Source organism: Mustela nigripes, chromosome 3, assembly GCF_022355385.1.
Source record: "Mustela nigripes isolate SB6536 chromosome 3, MUSNIG.SB6536, whole genome shotgun sequence".
Classification (NCBI taxonomy): Eukaryota; Metazoa; Chordata; class Mammalia; order Carnivora; family Mustelidae; genus Mustela; species Mustela nigripes.
In genome coordinates, this window is record NC_081559.1 from 117,058,883 (window position 1) to 117,076,536 (window position 17,654).

Below are 17,654 nucleotides of genomic sequence, written 5' to 3' on the forward strand. Positions count from 1 at the left end.
TTAGAAAGTTACTACATATGCTCAGAGAAAGGCACAGATTCATAAAAAGCCCAATATCTTAAATGTACACCTCAGACTGATGCCCACCACAAAGGTAGCCTGCAATAATCCAAAAACAAAAACGAATTAACACAGGAAAGGGGATGATCTAATTTCCAGAGTTACCAAATTATTTGGTTCAAATATCCAATTTTCAAAAAGAAATAAATTACAAGGTGTACAAAGAAATAAGAAAGTATGGCCTGTGCAAGGGGATAATAAGACAGCAGAAACTATCTGTGAGAAAGTCCAGATGGCAGACCTAAAGCCCAAGTCTTTGTCAGACTTTGAAACAACTCTCTTAAAGATGGTCAGAAATCTAAGAAGAATGTGGGGAATGTCAAGAAAATTATGTATGAACAAAATGGAAACATCAATAAGAAAATAGAAAATCATAAAAACAATTCTATAGCTGGAAATATAGTAACTGAAATGAAAATTTATGATAGGGATTCAAAGTCAGATGTGACCAGTGGTAGAATCAGTGAACTGGGACACATGGGTGGCTCAGTCAGTTAAGCATCTGCCTTTGGCTCAGGTCTTGGAGTTCTAGGATCAAGCCTGCATTAGGGTTCCTGCTCAGCAGGGAGTCTGCTTCTCCCACTCCCTCCTCAAGCTTGTGTGCTCACTCTCTCTCTCTCAAATAAATAAAATCTTAAAAAAAAAAAAAAAAAAAGAGGGTGCCTGGGTGGCTCAGTGGGTTAAGCCGCTGCCTTCGGCTCAGGTCATGATCTCAGGGTCCTGGGATCGAGTCCCGCGTCAGGCTCTCTGCTCAGCGGGGAGCCTGCTTCCCCCTCTCTCTCTCTGCCTGCTTCTCTATCTACTTGTGATTTCTCTCTGTCAAATAAATAAATAAAATCTTTAAAAAAAAAAATAAAAAAAATAAACATCCAAGAAACAACAAACTGTAGCCTGAACTGTAATAATCAAACTGTCAGAAGCTAGAGACAAAGAGAGAATCTTGAAAGCAGCAAGACAGAATTTACTCTTCATGTACAAGGAATCCTCTATTAGATAATCAGCCAACTTCTCACCAGAAACTTTGAAGGCCAGATACTTGGGCCTATATCTTCATAGTGATGAAAGAAAAACACTGTCAACCAAGAATCCTATATCTGGCAGTACTTTTCTTCAAAAGTGAGTGAGAAATTAAGATGTTCCCAGATAAACAAAAGCTGAAGGAGTTCATCACCACTAGACTTGCCTTCCGGAAAGAAAGACTGAAATCTAAAGAAACTGGCAGGTTACTCAGTGCCATACATAGGAAAAAAGATCTCAGTTAAAGTAATACATGGACAATTGTAAAAAGCTAGTATGTTAACTTCAGTTTATACCTCAACGTTTTTCTTCTGCATGATTTAAAAAACTAATACATCTTTTACATATGTTCTTTTTTTCTTACTTAATTGAGGTATAATCAAAATTAAAATTGTATATATTTGAGATGCACAGCTTGATCATTTGGTACATGCAGTGAATTACCACAATCAAGAAAACCAACATAAGTATTACCTCATATAGCTGTTATCATTTTAATATTTTTTCAGCTCTGTTGAGATATAATTGTCATACAATATTGTGTAAATTTAAGGTGTAAAATATGAGGATTTGATGCACATATATATTGCAAAATGTTTACCAAAATATTGTTGTTTAACACATCTTTCACCTCACATAATTTCCATTTTATTGTTGTTGTTATGCTGAGACATAAGTAAAATTTTATTTTCACATCAACTTTTGAGTACACTATTATTAACTACAGTCACTATGCTGTACCTTAGATCCCCAGAACTTACTATTTTATAACTGAAAGTTTGTATCACTTGATCAATTTCTCCCTATTTCCACCACCCCTTAATCCCTAGTAACCACCATTCTACTGTATTCCTATCAATTCTAGCTTTTAAGATTCCACATATAAGTGAACTTTATCTGATTAATTTCACTTAACCTAATATCCACAAGGCCCATCCATGTTTTGTAAATGACAGGATTCCCTCCATTACTATATATGAATAACATTCCATTTTATATATTTACTATGTAATTCTTATCTAATCCCTCTCTATGGACACTTACATCGTTGCCATGTCTTGTATATTGCAATTAATAGATATCTGAGTACAGATATCTCTTAAAAATTTAATTTCCTTAAGCGATATAACTAGTAGTGGGGTTGCTGGATCATATGGTACTTCTATCTTTAATTTTTGAGGAAACTTTATACTGTTTTCTTTAATAATTGTATCAGCTTACATTTCTATCAATAGTAAATAAGAGTTCTCTTTTTCCCAAATCCTTGACAGCATTTGTTATATATTGTGTTTTTGATAATAGCTGTTCAAGCAGATATGAGGTGATATCATGTTATTGTTTTTATTTGTTTTCTCCTGATAATTAGTGATGTTGAGTACAACTTTGTTTCATTTGACATTTGTATCTTTTCTTAGGAGAAATGCCTATTTAAGTTTTCTTCTCATCTTTTATTTTTATTTTTTATTTATTTATTTATTTTCTTGCTATTGCTTTGTATGAACTCCTTGTATATATTGGCTATTAACCCTTTATCAGATATAAGGTTTGCAAATTATTTTCTCCCATTCATTATGATCATTATGATGATCATTTCTTTTGTTATGCTTAAACTTCTTAGTTGATAGAGTCCCACTTACTGGCTTTTGCTTTCATTGATCATGTTTTTGGATTCATATCCAAAACTCATTGCCAAGACAGATGACAAGCCATCTTTCCTACCTTCTATTCTAGGAAGGAAGTTTTATAGTTTAGGTGTTACCTTTAAGATCTTAATCAATTTTTATGTAAATAATCAATTTTGAGTTATTTTTTGTCACTAGTATATGACAGGACCCCAATTTTATTCTTTAGCATGTGCATATAATTTTCCCAACACCATTTTTTCCATCTTTTCCTCCTTGAATATTCCTCTTCCCTTGTCAAATATTAATTAACTATATATGCATAGGTTTTTGAGGGGGTTACAATTATGTCCCATTGATCTATGTATCTGTTTTCCTGCTTGTATGATACTGTTTTGATTACTGTAGCTTTGTAGTATAATTTGAAATCAGTAAGTGTGATGTCTCCAGCTTTTTCTTCTTGATCAAAACTGCTTTGGCTACTTGATGGTTTTTGTAACTCCACATAAATGTTAGGATTCTATTATTTCTGTGGAAAATGCTTTTGGAATTTTTACAGGGATTTCATTGAATCAACAGATGGCTCTGAATAGTATTTATATTTTAACAATATTAATTCTTCCAATACTTGAATAAAAATACCTTTCCATTTATTTGTACCTTCAATTTCTCTCACCAAAGTCTTATAGTTTGGGAATAAAGATCTTTCACTTTCTTGGTTAAATTTATTCTTAAGAAGTATTTTATTACTTATGTTGCTATTGCAAATGAAATTACTTTATTTCTTTTTAAATAGTTTATTTTAGTATATAAATACACAATTGATTTTTCTATGCTGATTTTGTATCCTGATGCTTTACTGGATTTGTCTATTAGTTCTAATACTTTTCCGGTGAAGTCTAAGATTTTCTGTATACTAGGTCATGTCATCATGATTTTCTCCTGTCTAAGCATTCTGACCAGGACTTCTAGTACTAGTTAAATACAAATGGTGAGAATGGACACTCTTCTCTAGTTCCAAATCTTAGAGGTAAAGCTTTCAAACTTTCACTATTGAATTTGATGTTAGCTAAATATTTTTATTCACATCCTTTATTATTGAGGTATTTTCCTCCAAATCCAATTTCTTGAAGGTTTTTACCAGACATGCATGTTAAATTTTGTCAAATGCTTTTTATTTGCATATGATCTGAGATGATCATATGTTTATTCTATTTTATTTTATAAATTTTTGTATCATATTTATTGAGCATGTTGAACCATTGCTAATACGTTCAAAAAATAATTCCTATTTTAAAAGCTGTAACTTCGGTTTATAAGTCTGTATTTTGTCTTCTGCATAATTTAAAAGACAATGTATAAAAATTAGTTTATCTTTCTAGACATACCACATATAAAGATGTAATTTTTTAGCTTTTTTTTTTTTTTTTTGTCCCTGCCAGGCTTTATATTAACATATAATGCATTATGTGTTTCAGGGATACACAGGGATACACAGGGATTCACTGACTGTGAATCGTCAGTCTCTGACATCAATGACTAAAAGGCAGTGTGGATTGAGGTCTAAAAGAGCAGATAATTTTTATGTTATTGAAGTTAAACTGATAAACATTCAGATTAGAATGTTGTTAACTTTAGAATAGTATATATAATCCCCATGGTAACCACAAAGAAAATAGTTACAGAATTTACCAAAACAGAAATGAGCATATAATCAAAACACTTCACTAAAAAATATAAACTAAATACAAAAGAAGTTAATAAAGTAGGAAATGAAGAAAAAAAATTATAAGGAGTAGAGAAAATAGAAAAATTACAAAAGTTCCTCTTCATTAGTAATTACTTTAAATGTAAATAGATTAAACTTTCCAATCAAAAGACAGAGATTGTCAGACTTTACGGGGTTGGGAGAAAAACATGATCCAACTATATTACCTCGGGCAAAAGACTCACTTTAGATCACTAAACCACAAATAGATCAAAAGTGAAGAGATGGATAAAGATACTTCATGCAAATATTTACTAGAAAAAAGCTGGGTGGTTATACTAATATAAGACAAAATTGATTTTAATTTTAAAAGGCTTACAAGAGGGGTGCCTTGGTGGCTTAGTCACTTAGGCATCTGACTCTTGATTTCAGATCAGGACATGGTCTCAAGTTCATGAGATTGAGCCCTGCATCAGGCTCCATGCTGGGCACAGAATCTGCTTAAGATTCTCTCTCTCCTTCTCCCTCTGTCCCTCCCTTCCCACTCTCTGTCTTTAAAAAAATAAATAAATAAAATTTTTACAAGAGATACAAATAATATATTTATAAAAGTTTTAACTCAACAAGAGTATATAAGAGTTATTAATAATTACACCCATACTATCTGACCTTCAAAATATATCTGGCAAAAATTTATAGGATTAAAAGAAATAGACATTTATACAATAATAATTGAAGTCTTTAATATCCTACACTCAATAATAGGAAAACACACAATAAAACTATTATATATACCACATATATAGGACATTCTACCCAACAACAATGATATATAAATTAGTCTCATGTGCACAGGAGACATACTCCAGATCCCCAGATTCTGTTAGGCTAAAATATAAGCCTCAATAAATTAAAAAATGTAAAGTACTGAGGTACCTGGGTTGCTCAGTCAGTTAAGCTTCTGACTCTTGATCTCAGCTCAGTTCTTGGTCTTGGAATGTGAGTTCAGGCTCCACACTGCGCTCCACATTGGGTGTGGAGCCTACTTAAAAAAAGAAAAAAATATATATATATATCTTTTATGATCACAATAGGATTAAAGTAAGGAAAACCAGAAAATTCACAAATTTGCAGAAAGTAAACCACACATTCTTGATCAATTAATAAATCATAGAAAAATCACAAAGGAAATTCAGAATATACTTAGAGATTAATTAAAATGAAAACACCACATATCCAAACTTACACAGTAAAAATAGTGTTAAGGGGGAAATGTATGGCTATATATACCTCAGCATTATTCACAATACCCAAAAGGTGGAAAAAACTCAAGTGTCCATCAACAGATGAAAGAATGAAGAAAATATGGTATATACATACAATGGGATATTATTAAGTCTTAAAAATGGAGGAAATTCTGACTTATTTTGTAACATGGGAGAACAAGGACACTAAGCTAAGTGAAACAATTCAGTTACAAAAAGGCAAATGCTGTATATTCTACTATGAGGTATCTGGAATAGTCAAAGGCATAGAAACAGAAAGTGGAATGGTGGTTACCAAAGGATGGAGGGAGAAAATGGGAAACTATTGTTTGATGTGTATGGAGTTTCGGTTTTGCAAAATGGACAGTTCTGGACATGGATGGTGGTGATAGTCACAACAATATAAATGTATTTAATACCACTGAAGTAAACTCTTAAAAAGGGTTACAACAATTATCATATGGTCTCGCTGGTATGTGGAATTTAAGATATAAGGCAGAATATCATAGGGAAAGAGAGGGAAAAAATGAAACAAGAAGAAACCAGAGAGAAAAAAAAAATCATAAGAGACTCTTAATTTCAGGAAATAAAATGAGGGTTGCTGGAGGGGAGAGGGGTGAGGGATGAGGGTAGCTGGTGATGGACATTGGGGAGGGTATGTGCTGTGGTAAGTGCTGGGTGTTGTATAAGACTGATGAATCACAGACCTGTATCCCTGAAACAAATAATACATTATATGTTAATAGTAAAAGTGGTTAAGATGATAAATTTTATACTATATATTTTGCCACAATAAAAAAATTTATTTAAAACGAAAGAATAAAAAGTCGCTGATTTTCTAAAATTAAAGTACTCAGGCAAATAATGTCTGAGATCAAAGTTAGAAAAATGAGGGAATTACCTACTGAATTGAAGAAGATATTTGCAAATAAAATATCCAATAATGGGTTACTATCCAAAATATATAAAGAACTTATAAAACTCAGCACTCAAAAATTAAATAATCCAATTAAAAATGAGCAGAAGACATGAACAAACATTTTTTTCCAAAGAAGACATACAGATGACCAATAGACAACATGAAGAGATGGTCAACATCACTCATCATCAGTGAAATCAAAACCACAATGAGATATCACCTCACACCTGTTAGAATGATTGAAATAAAAAACACAGGAAACAACAAGTGTTGAAAAGGATGTGGAGAAAAAAGGAGCCCTGTGTACAGTTGATGGCAATGCATACTGGTGCAGCCACCATGAAAAACATTATGGAATTTCCTCACTGTACTGGGTATTTACTCAAAGGATGTGAATACATTAATTTGAAAGGATATATGTACCCTTGTATTTAATGCAGCACTATTTACAATAGCTAAAGTATGAAAGCAGCCCAAGTGTCCATCTACCAATGACTGGATAAAGATGTGATATATAATATTCCCTTATATATGAATATTATTCAGCTTTAAAAAAAGAATGGAATCTTGCCATTTGCAATAACCTGGATAGAGTTAGAAAGTATTACGCCGAGTGAAATAAATCACTCAGAGAAAGACAAATACCATTTGATTTCATTCATATGTGGAATTTAAGAAACAAAAGAAATGAACAAAGAAAAAAAAGAGAGACAAACCAAACCAAAGCAAAACAAAACAAACAAACAAACAAACAAAAACCCAGACTCGTAAATACAGAGAACAAACAGATGGTTACCAGAGGGGAGGTGGGTGGGAGGATGAGAGAAATAGATGGTGGAGATTAAGAATACACTTATCTTGATGAGCACTGAGTAATGTATAGAATTATTGAATGACTAAATTGTACAACTGAAGCTAATATAATATACGTGAACTATATTGGAAGAAAGGGAGGGGAAGAGAAGGGAAATTGCCACCTGAGCCTTCAGATGGATTTTGTAAATATGTGTCAATATCCATTTTATTCCTAGTATCATTTCTTTTTTTTTTTTAAGATTTTACTTATTTATTTGACAGAGATCACAAGTAGGCAGAGAGGCAGACAGAGAGAGGAGGGGAGGAAGCAGGCTCCCTGCTGAGCAGAGAGCCTGATGCGGGGCTCGATCTCAGGACTCTGAGATCATGACCTCAAGCCGAAGGCAGAGGCTTTAACCCACAGAGCCACCCAGGCGCCCCCTAGTATCATTTCTTAGAGCACATTCCTTTAGTAGGCTTTGGTAACAACACAGTGCTCAGGATCATAACTTTTTTTAAGTTTCTGGGAATGGGAAATCAAATTCCACAACACAAATATAAAACTGCTGGGCGCCTGGGTGGCTCAGTGGGTTAAGCCGCTGCCTTCGGCTCAGGTCATGATCTCAGGGTCCTAGGATCGAGTCCCGCATCGAGCTCTCTGCTCAGCAGGGAGCCTGCTTCCCTCTTTCTCTCTGCCTGCCTCTCCGTCTACTTGTGATTTCTCTCTGTCAAATAAATAAATAAAATATTAAAAAAAAACAAATATAAAACTGCAAAAAAATTAGTACACAATGAAATGTCTTTATTATATCTCATTATATCAACTAGTTACTGCAACTCAACTCTTAAAAAGCAGCATATAAAGTATAGCTGAATATGGGATGGAATGGATTTAAACAATTTGATATTATGAGGATGAGAGTTCCAGGAGTAAGGATAGCAAAGGTCTACAAAGTTCTGAATTTGTCCAGACTCAGAGAGTAACTTTCTCATGTTTGGTCCTGTTGCTTTTTCTATAGGCTCTTACAAACTTAGCTTTTTATAAATAATAGGATAAAAATGAGATGAAGAAGAAGAAAAAAAAAAAGAAAATAATTCTTACTTTATATAGGTCAAGTCAAAGCATTCGTGCAGCACAGTGTTTCCAGATCCTCAGTGTTCCTTCTAACTATACAAGATACCTTAAAATTGGAATTTTGCCATTTTTAACATTATTAACTTTGAAACTTTAAAAGTGGTTGTGAGGAAAGGCCCACATGTGAATTAGAAAGACAAGTGTATTTGCCTTATTTCCTGACTGAATGTCCAGATGAAAACCAGAGAAAGGAAGCATTGAAGACATGACCACAATTGTGCATACATAGGTGAAAATGAACTAAGGAGGTGGTTGATGAATGTGGTGCTGATTGTCCAGCAGGACAAGCAATTTTGTTTATTTGATAGTTTGCACAGATTGTGTTTGGCTTTGAAATGTTTTTAATTTTTTGGCAGCTGAAGCCTCTGTTTCTTGCCTCTAATCCCAAGCATTTCAATATGATGTCATTTAAAGATGGGAGCCAAGATAAAACAGGCATCTTTGGGATAAAAATTAGCCAGCTGCCAGGAAGTAGAGGGTTTTGCAATAAACAAATGAGAGTGCTGTCACTTGCACAACCCAAAGACTGTTCAATGAGCCTGTTAATCATTTTCCCTGCCTCTACTAAGATAGTCCCCTCTGTCCAGGGTGGCCATCTATGACTCCCCTGTGGAAAAGAGGCAAGTCAAGATGCAGTGCCAATGTCCAACATTGTTCAGGGTCTTTGCAATGAAAATGTTAGAGATTCTGTCAAATTATATTAGTTAAAGGCACAGCACTTAATTTCACTATTACATTTTGTTGGGAAATGAACCCCTTGATATATTCAAATGTATAAAGAGACACTGAGTGCCAGTGAAATTATGTGATATCTGTGAAAATACCTCAAAAACTATAAACTATTCTTTGAAAGTTCCTAAATACATATTCTACAAATAAAAGTATTTTTTCATATTAATAGAATCAAAAGCTGTAAGTGGCACAAGCCTGGAATTTTGGTTTCAGTTTTATTATTTTATATTGCTTTTACATCAATAATAGATTATGGTTAACACCCCTTAAAGCTATAGGTTTAAAAAAAAAAGGCATTATAATAGAAGACCATAATAATAGAATATAAAGATACTTCAATGAGAAGAAGCAATAAATATTCCTAAAGTGAAAACATTAAGAGTTATTGGATATAACAATAAATTACCTTCTAAATAACCAGAAACTTCCTTAATGTATTAGACAATTTCCAACATAAAAATATGTTTTTTTCATGCAACCCAGAAATTTCACTCTGAAGCATTAACTCAAAAGAATTAAAACACAGAGGTGGGTGTGTGCATGCTTGCAGATTGCAGGTGTGCACGCACACACACACACAGACATACACACAACTTGTAAATGAATACTTATAAAAGTGCTTTGCATAATAATGCAGCTCTGGAAAAAAGACAAATGTTCATTAACTGATGAATAAATAAAGAAATTTGGTATAGTCATAAAATAGAGTATTATTCAATGATAAGAAGAAAATACTAACACACATACACATGGATGAATCTCAAAACATACTGTTAAAGAAGTCAGCCCCAAAAGGCAACAAACGGTGATTTCATTTATAGGAATTCTTAAAACAGGCAAAACTAACCCATGGTAGATCAGTGTTTGCTTGGAGGCAAGGAGGAAGAGGTTGACTTCAAAGAGACACAAAGAAATATTCAGTGTAATGCAAATTTGTATATGTCGATTTTGGTGATGCTCACTACTTGGGTGTGTATTAGTATATTGGTGTGAACAACCCTAAGTAGAGTAAAGGTTCAGCAGTGGGGTAAGCAGAAGTCTTTGTAAGTTTCAAAAGCTCTTTGGGAACTTTGGAAGCCACCTATTATCTAAACTATGGAGCAATTCTGGCAGAGATTATCTAACTACCATCTTGTGGCATGTTCCTAAAATGTTCTTTAGTTACCCAAATGTTCTCAGGAAATACAGACCTCTACTTTTTAAAACCTTAAACAAATTATAATGTGAGTCTAATGGGGGTCTTCATTTCATCTTGCCAGACTATTTAAGTTTAGACAAGGCCCAACTTTGGCTAATAGGAGTAATTTGGGTTCTTCCAGTAGCTTGCAGAAGTTTATCTTCATCATGGGATTGTTTTCTTCTATGATTGTTGTTAATAGATTTATTCCTACTCCATGCCATCCCATCCAGCAGGAAATTGCCTATCACATCACATGCTAATCAATTATGCTAATAAACACCTTGTGGTTGAAGCCACTTTAAAAAAAATTCAATTTCTTGTCAAATACAGTAGACACAAGGCATGTCTGGCTATTTAATTTCAGTTTAAACTAAAATTAATTAATTAATTAATTTATTTATTTATTTTTTTTTTAAAGATTTTATTTATTTATTTGACAGACAGAGATCACAAGTAGGCAGAGAGGCAGGCAGAGAGAGAGAGGAGGAAGCAGGCTCCCTGCTGAGCAGAGAGCCCGATGCGGGACTCGATCCCAGGACCTTGAGATCATGACCTGAGCTGAAGGCAGCGGCTTAACCCACTGAGCCACCCAGGCGCCCCTAAACTAAAATTAATTTAATTTTAATTTCAGTTTAAACTAAAATTAAATAAAATTTAAAATTCAGTTCCTTAGTTGTGCTGTCACATTCCAAGCATTGAATATGTGTCTTGTAACTGCCAAATAATGGTGAAAATATAGAATAATTTCAACATTACAGAAAGTTCTATTGAAAAGTGCTCCTCTAGAACATGGATGAGGACTTTTCAAAATTTCTTGCCTTTTAAAATGATCACCGCTGAATTGTGGTATCCAAGGTCAACTTTAGGGCAATGCTATTCTAGACTGCTGATTCTATCCTTTTCACAAATCTAGGAACTCTAGGTATAATTCTAGGTGCAATTTCATAGCAATTCTCTTACTGCAACTATTTTAAGGCCTTATCCTTTTATTATCTAAGTTTAGTTTATCACCGGTTCTCTCCAATGGTACATTTATTGGTGCTAAGTGATGTGGTCCCATAATGTCTGTGCAACAAAAGGAGTTTTACATAGAGGTGATTCCCTCCTTCTCCAATAACATCTGGTGAATAAGAGCTGGTGTACAGCAATGAATCCACTGTAGTTTCCCTCCAAATTTACAATAATCCCACAGAAAATTTGGGATATTTACGAGCTAGGCAGAACATGCCAATTAAATCAACCACAGTAGATGAAAGAGAATAGGAAATAAATAATTGGATGAATGAATGAATGAATGAATGATCAATTCTTATGGTGTTGATTAAGACTGTTCAATATACATGATAGAGATTTCCAAATATGTTTTCAATGAAATGTTTGTTAAAATCTTGTAATTAAAGAGTGGAACCTTTTCCAAAATTATTAGTTCGTGGGTGTACACACACATACACACAGACAAGGCTATATAAGGCTTATATTCTTCAAGTTATGATTACAGAAGGGAAGCTATGCAAACTTCTACAAGTTAGGAGAAAAATAGGATTTAGGCTATTCCCAGGAAAGCCATTAGGCTTTTCCCAGGAAAATTCTTGTCCTTGATTTTTTTTATTTTTTTTAAAGATTTTATTTATTATTGATTTGACACAGAGAGAGAAATATCACAAGTAGGCAGAAAGGCAGGCAGAGAGAGCGGGGGAAGCAGGCTCCCTGCAAGCAGAGAACCCAATGCGGGGCTGGATCCCAGGACCCTGAGACCATGACCTGAGAGGAAGGCAGAGGCTTAACCCACTGAGCCACGCAGGTACCTCCCTGTCCTTGATTTAAAACTGACTCCCCAGTCAATATTTAAAGAATGAATTGCATTAAAAATTGAGATAAACATGACTTCTCACTAAAAGTGAAAATAATTTTATCATTATATAGCAATGATAAAATCCAATCTTTAAAAAACTACATTGAGCTTTTAAAGGAATATTTCACTTTGAGTAACATGTTCCCAAATTCATCATTCAACTTATCACATACAATATATTTGCTTCCTTGTGGCTTTGACAGTTTGTTAGATAATGGAGTAATTTATATGTTTCATTAATGTGTAAATTAATCCTGATGTGCTCCAAATTAGGAAACTTGGCAGTACAGTACTTCAAAAGAAAACTTGACATTTTCAGGTTGGACTCACACTATTTTTAAATGTTACCTAAAACTCAAATACACAGATCAAAGCAAAGACAACTCCATACATACTTGAAATGTTTTTCATATCAGAAATTGTTGTCTGGACTGATTAACTCATGGTTCTTGTAATTTACTTCTTTAAATATTATAATGTTCTAAAATACAAATTAATTGACTTATTCTAATAAGTCATTTTTATCACTGAAGGTTTACAAGGTATAAATAATACATTTAATAACTCAATCCAACAAGTTTTTAGTGAGTAACTATTTATTGCACTGTATCTTCCTAGGCCTTGAGGAAGGGACCCAATAAATGAAAGATACAAATCCTTTCCAGAGAGTCTATGTTACAGTAGGCAGGAATTGGAGGAAGTTTTAGATGCAGGGAACTAAAGCTAGCTTATGATATATTTTTACCTATATATCAGATATTTCATAAATAGTATGTATGTTCAGATTTTCCACTTAGTAACTTTTCCACTTTTTCACAAAGAAAATCAAAGGCACTGCTTTTTCTTTTTTTTATTAAAAGGAACAAATCTCTAAACAATTCTCTAGGAAATTCAAATCTTATTGGAATAGTATTTTGCTGAACTTAACTGAGTTTTGGATGACCCTAGTCCTGTAGTGATAAGATCAGGAAAGAGAAGAATTCATCCATGCCTCTCTGCCTTCTCTGCAAGATGTCAAACATCATCAATTTTCATAACCTCAGAAAAGCCTGTTGGCTTCTCTTCACTGGCATGGGCTTGCCCTGCTACCATGACCACATGCAGAGTTGGATAAAATAAAATGTCATTCCATAAATATTGCACTTCTGAATATTTTAAGGGTAAATTCTGTGTGACCTGATAAGAACAAAACAAACATAAAGAGTTTCATTTTTATCTTAGGTATGGTACAAACTTAATATTGAATCTATGATCACTGCTATTTCAGCAGCCCCAGATTCTTACCCCCCCGGGCATGCAATCCTTTCACTTCTAGATTATACTCTTCTGCTGATGGCTGATGAAACTGAACTGTGACCATAACACAACATTTACTATTACCCAAAAGGGGATTTCAAGAGACAGGTTGACCTTTGGAAATATCACTGGCTTAGTAACTTTTAAGATAATTTTATCTTGCAGGTTTGTTCACAATATATAGGGCCAAAATACTGAAAACTGTCACCAGTCTGCCTCTGTCATCAGCATAACCAGAATTGAGGAGTTTGAGCCATTGCCAACGAGATTGCCTGTCTAAATAAGATTTCAAAACCTATAATTGAGAGTAAAGCTTAATTACTAAAGGTTGTTTTCCAAGTACCCTATTATCAGATACATTCATTACCTTTTTTATTAAATTCAGTAATATGTGAAAGCTTTTTATAATTCACAGACCTGCACCCCTGAAACAAATAATACATTATATGTTAATTATAATATTAATAATAATAATAATAAAAGAATATTCTGCCAGTAACAATGCAAAAATTCCAAAGTCTTGTCTAGATTCTATGTATGCAGTAAAAATAAAGCAATGTACACTGCAGAACCACATTCACTGAAGTTTTTTCACTGTTTTCACTGCTATTTTGTTCAATAGTATATGCTAGCTTATATTTTTAACTCTTTAAAGACAAGGTTCATATTTCAAACTGCTAACTCTGCCAAAATGAGTGCTACATGTCTCAAAGTCTGTCTCTTGTCCAGGAACTTCAGCATCATTCAGGACTCAGGTGAGGCACATTTTCACATTCCACCATGGACCTACTGAATGAAAACGATGGACACAGGATGACCAAGATGATTCTGATACACATTTAGGTTTGAGAATCACTGGGCTAGGACATTATAAGAGCCTCAGATCTTGGGACCCACCAATGCTGGAGTATGTACAGGACACTTCCTCTTTCTTTGTTATTGCTAGACATCTCCAGGAATGTAGAAGTCACTGTGTCCAAAATAACTCATTGAATCTCTGGAGAGATATTAAAATCATAAAAAAGCTTCTTCTTCCCATGAACCCAAAATCTTTAGAACCCAATGAAGACCCAGTTATTACAATTCCATTCTTAGGTGCTTAATTTTAAACAATGTATTCTTAATTCTAGTTGAAAATGATGGTCAAACCCATTTTATGCTAATTACCTTTCTACTTTTAGAAAATATTTCTCCTGTTACCTTTTTTAAAAAATATGTCAGAAATTCACTTCATTTGTAAATGATTCTTGGTCCTCAACTTGACCCCTGCGTGACCTTAGGTATTAACAACTTTGGTGTTACCATGGACAGGATGGAAGAGGCACAACTTTCAAGGTCATTTTGAGGGCTAAATGAGGTGCCACCAGATGCAAGTGGTTTAATTCTTGACAATAACACGGTGTTATTTCTCACTGTGTTTACCTTTCCTGGCTTCCTTCAATTACTTTTCCCCTCATTCCCACCAGCTCCAAGAAAACCTGTACTTTTTTTTACCTTCTTGATGCTAATCAGAATTTCAAAAATCTCTTCTTGGCACTTTTGGGAAGTATAAACTCGTTTTCTCTTTTAGTATTTCTGCATTTTCTCACAGTGCTATACCACAACCTGCATTCATTATGTGTTATATATGCTTATTTTCATAATATGTGCTTGTCTTTTAAAAAGTAAATCTAAATTCTGATAAATGTTGTACTATAGCTGAAACTTGAAGACATTATGCTAAGTGAAACAAGACAGTCACAAAAAGGACAAATGTTTGACTCTACATATATGAGGTATCTACAGTAATCAAATTCATAAAGACAGAAAGTAGAATGGAGGTTAACAGAGGCTGAGGGATGGGGAGTTTGTATTTTTAAGGGTACAGAGCTTCAGTGTACAAAGACAAAAAAAGTTCTGCAGATAGATACTGGTGATAGTTGCACAATAATGTGAATATACTCTAATGCGTCAAACTGAATACTTAAAAATGGTAATTCTTTTGTTATGTATATTTTACTGCAATAAAAATATAAAAATTAAAGAGATTATGATTTACATATGTAACATAAATATCTGTGAATTACACTTACCTGTAGGAAATACCACGTAAAAGAAAATCTGATTTTTCAGGAGAAAGTAGTATTGAATATTTTATATAATCATTCCAAAGCAACTGAAATGAATAAAAAACAGTTCATTATAGATTTTTTCCAACTGTTTGTACACAAGGATTTTTTAATATGTCTGTACAATTCACATATTTCTTAACTTAGAAAGGAGACAATATTTGCAGGTTAATTCTAGTTTGTACCTCTCCTTTCATCAGTTTAAATACCAGTTTAAAAGAAATGTTAGGCTTAGACCAAGGGCCCTCATGTGTTCAATTAATTGGCACACTTTCTGTCAGAGGGGAAGGAGCTGTCTCACAAACAAGCTAGCTTGAATTGGCTCTGCTAACAAACCAGACCAACCAAGCTCCCGCCAAATGTTCACCCTATGTCACTAACATTAGCCATTGTTTTGATGCATTCCAACCAGCTTTCCTTTACCATTATTGAAAGATTTTTAAACTGAAATGACAAATTTTAAAGAGTACTTGGCAAGTCTACTCAGATGCCTGTATTTGGGTTACTGTCACTCTTTCTGTATGACTTTATTTTCTTCACCAAGATTTATTTTCCATTTTATGAATATAAATTTGTTATATAAGAATAGAAAGAATGACACATATAAACATAATTCAGTAAACACAATACATGAAAATAATTTAAATGTTTAACTTTCAGATGAACAATTGTGCTATCATTAAAAGTAAAACTAAGAATGCATTGTTTTATTTTTATGTTTGTGTCACATAATATAATTATTCATTGAAAAAGTAGAGCAAAACCCTATTTTTGTAAATTAGCTCTGATTACAACACTTTATGTAAATGGAACTCACATATAGATAAAGATTTTAAAATATCAAGAATTAATTAGAAATCACTTCTTGGGATAGCAAAACTGGGATTGAACTTATTTTTGAGAAAATGGAAAAGCACTGTCCCTGAACCTATGTTACTTTCTTAGAACAGTAGATGCCCTACATTTGACTTTCCAGGCTTTTGTGGTAGGAGATCTCCTGTGAGTTCTGGAGCCCTTGTGCTCTGTGTTCTCCCAGACTTCCACAGCCAGAAGCCTCCTAATGGGGACAATGCTGCCTGCTCAAGGCAGATGTGGTGTAAAAGGTGAACAGAGCCTGAGAGCCTTCACTTGCTGAGGATCATAGAATGGCCCACCACAACTTAACAGAAGCCATGAGAAAGGCTGTCCTCTTCTGTGGAAAGGAAATCCACTTTGCAGCATCATATCACCATTTCCATTCACACAATGGATTTTTATGTATTTCTGTGTTACCACATTTTACCTAGTTTTCCAAATCTAAATCTTGTTAAATGTCCATTTTTCAGTAACAGTTTATATGAAGTAGGATTTGTGTGAGTACAATACTACATAACCTCATAAAGTTTTCTACTTACTAATTACTACTATTCTTTTCTGTTCTTCCTGTAGTGGTCCTGAACACCTAAATTTTTTGGTAAGCTTATTGGGTGTAACAGCCATCTCTTCCTAGAACGATGTTCTCTTTCCAATTCTCTGACTCTAGTTTCTATTTTGGGTGACTCTCATCTTCACTGTGAAACTTATCTTGTAGACAGCCATCTAAACTTGCATTCCTATCCACAGCTTCAAGTTAATTTGCTAAAAGTGATGTACTTTCTTGTCTGCATACCTCCCCCCCCCCGCACCCCCAGCCTAGCCCTCTGGCACTTTCAGTCTTTGTAGACAACCCAACTATTTAAACTTCTACCCAAAGCAAATTCCTGAGTCATCTTCAATTCTTCTCACTCAAAACTGACACTGAATCACTAATGGAGTGCAGTAAATTGCATCTCCTTAACCGATTAAATATGTTTTGTTCTTTCCACTTTTACAACACTTTTTTAGTTCAAGCTATAATTATCTTTCCTACATTGTCAAATACCCACAAAAGGGGAAATCATGGTCTTTACTATGAAAGTTTTCCAGATGGGAGAACATGAAACATAA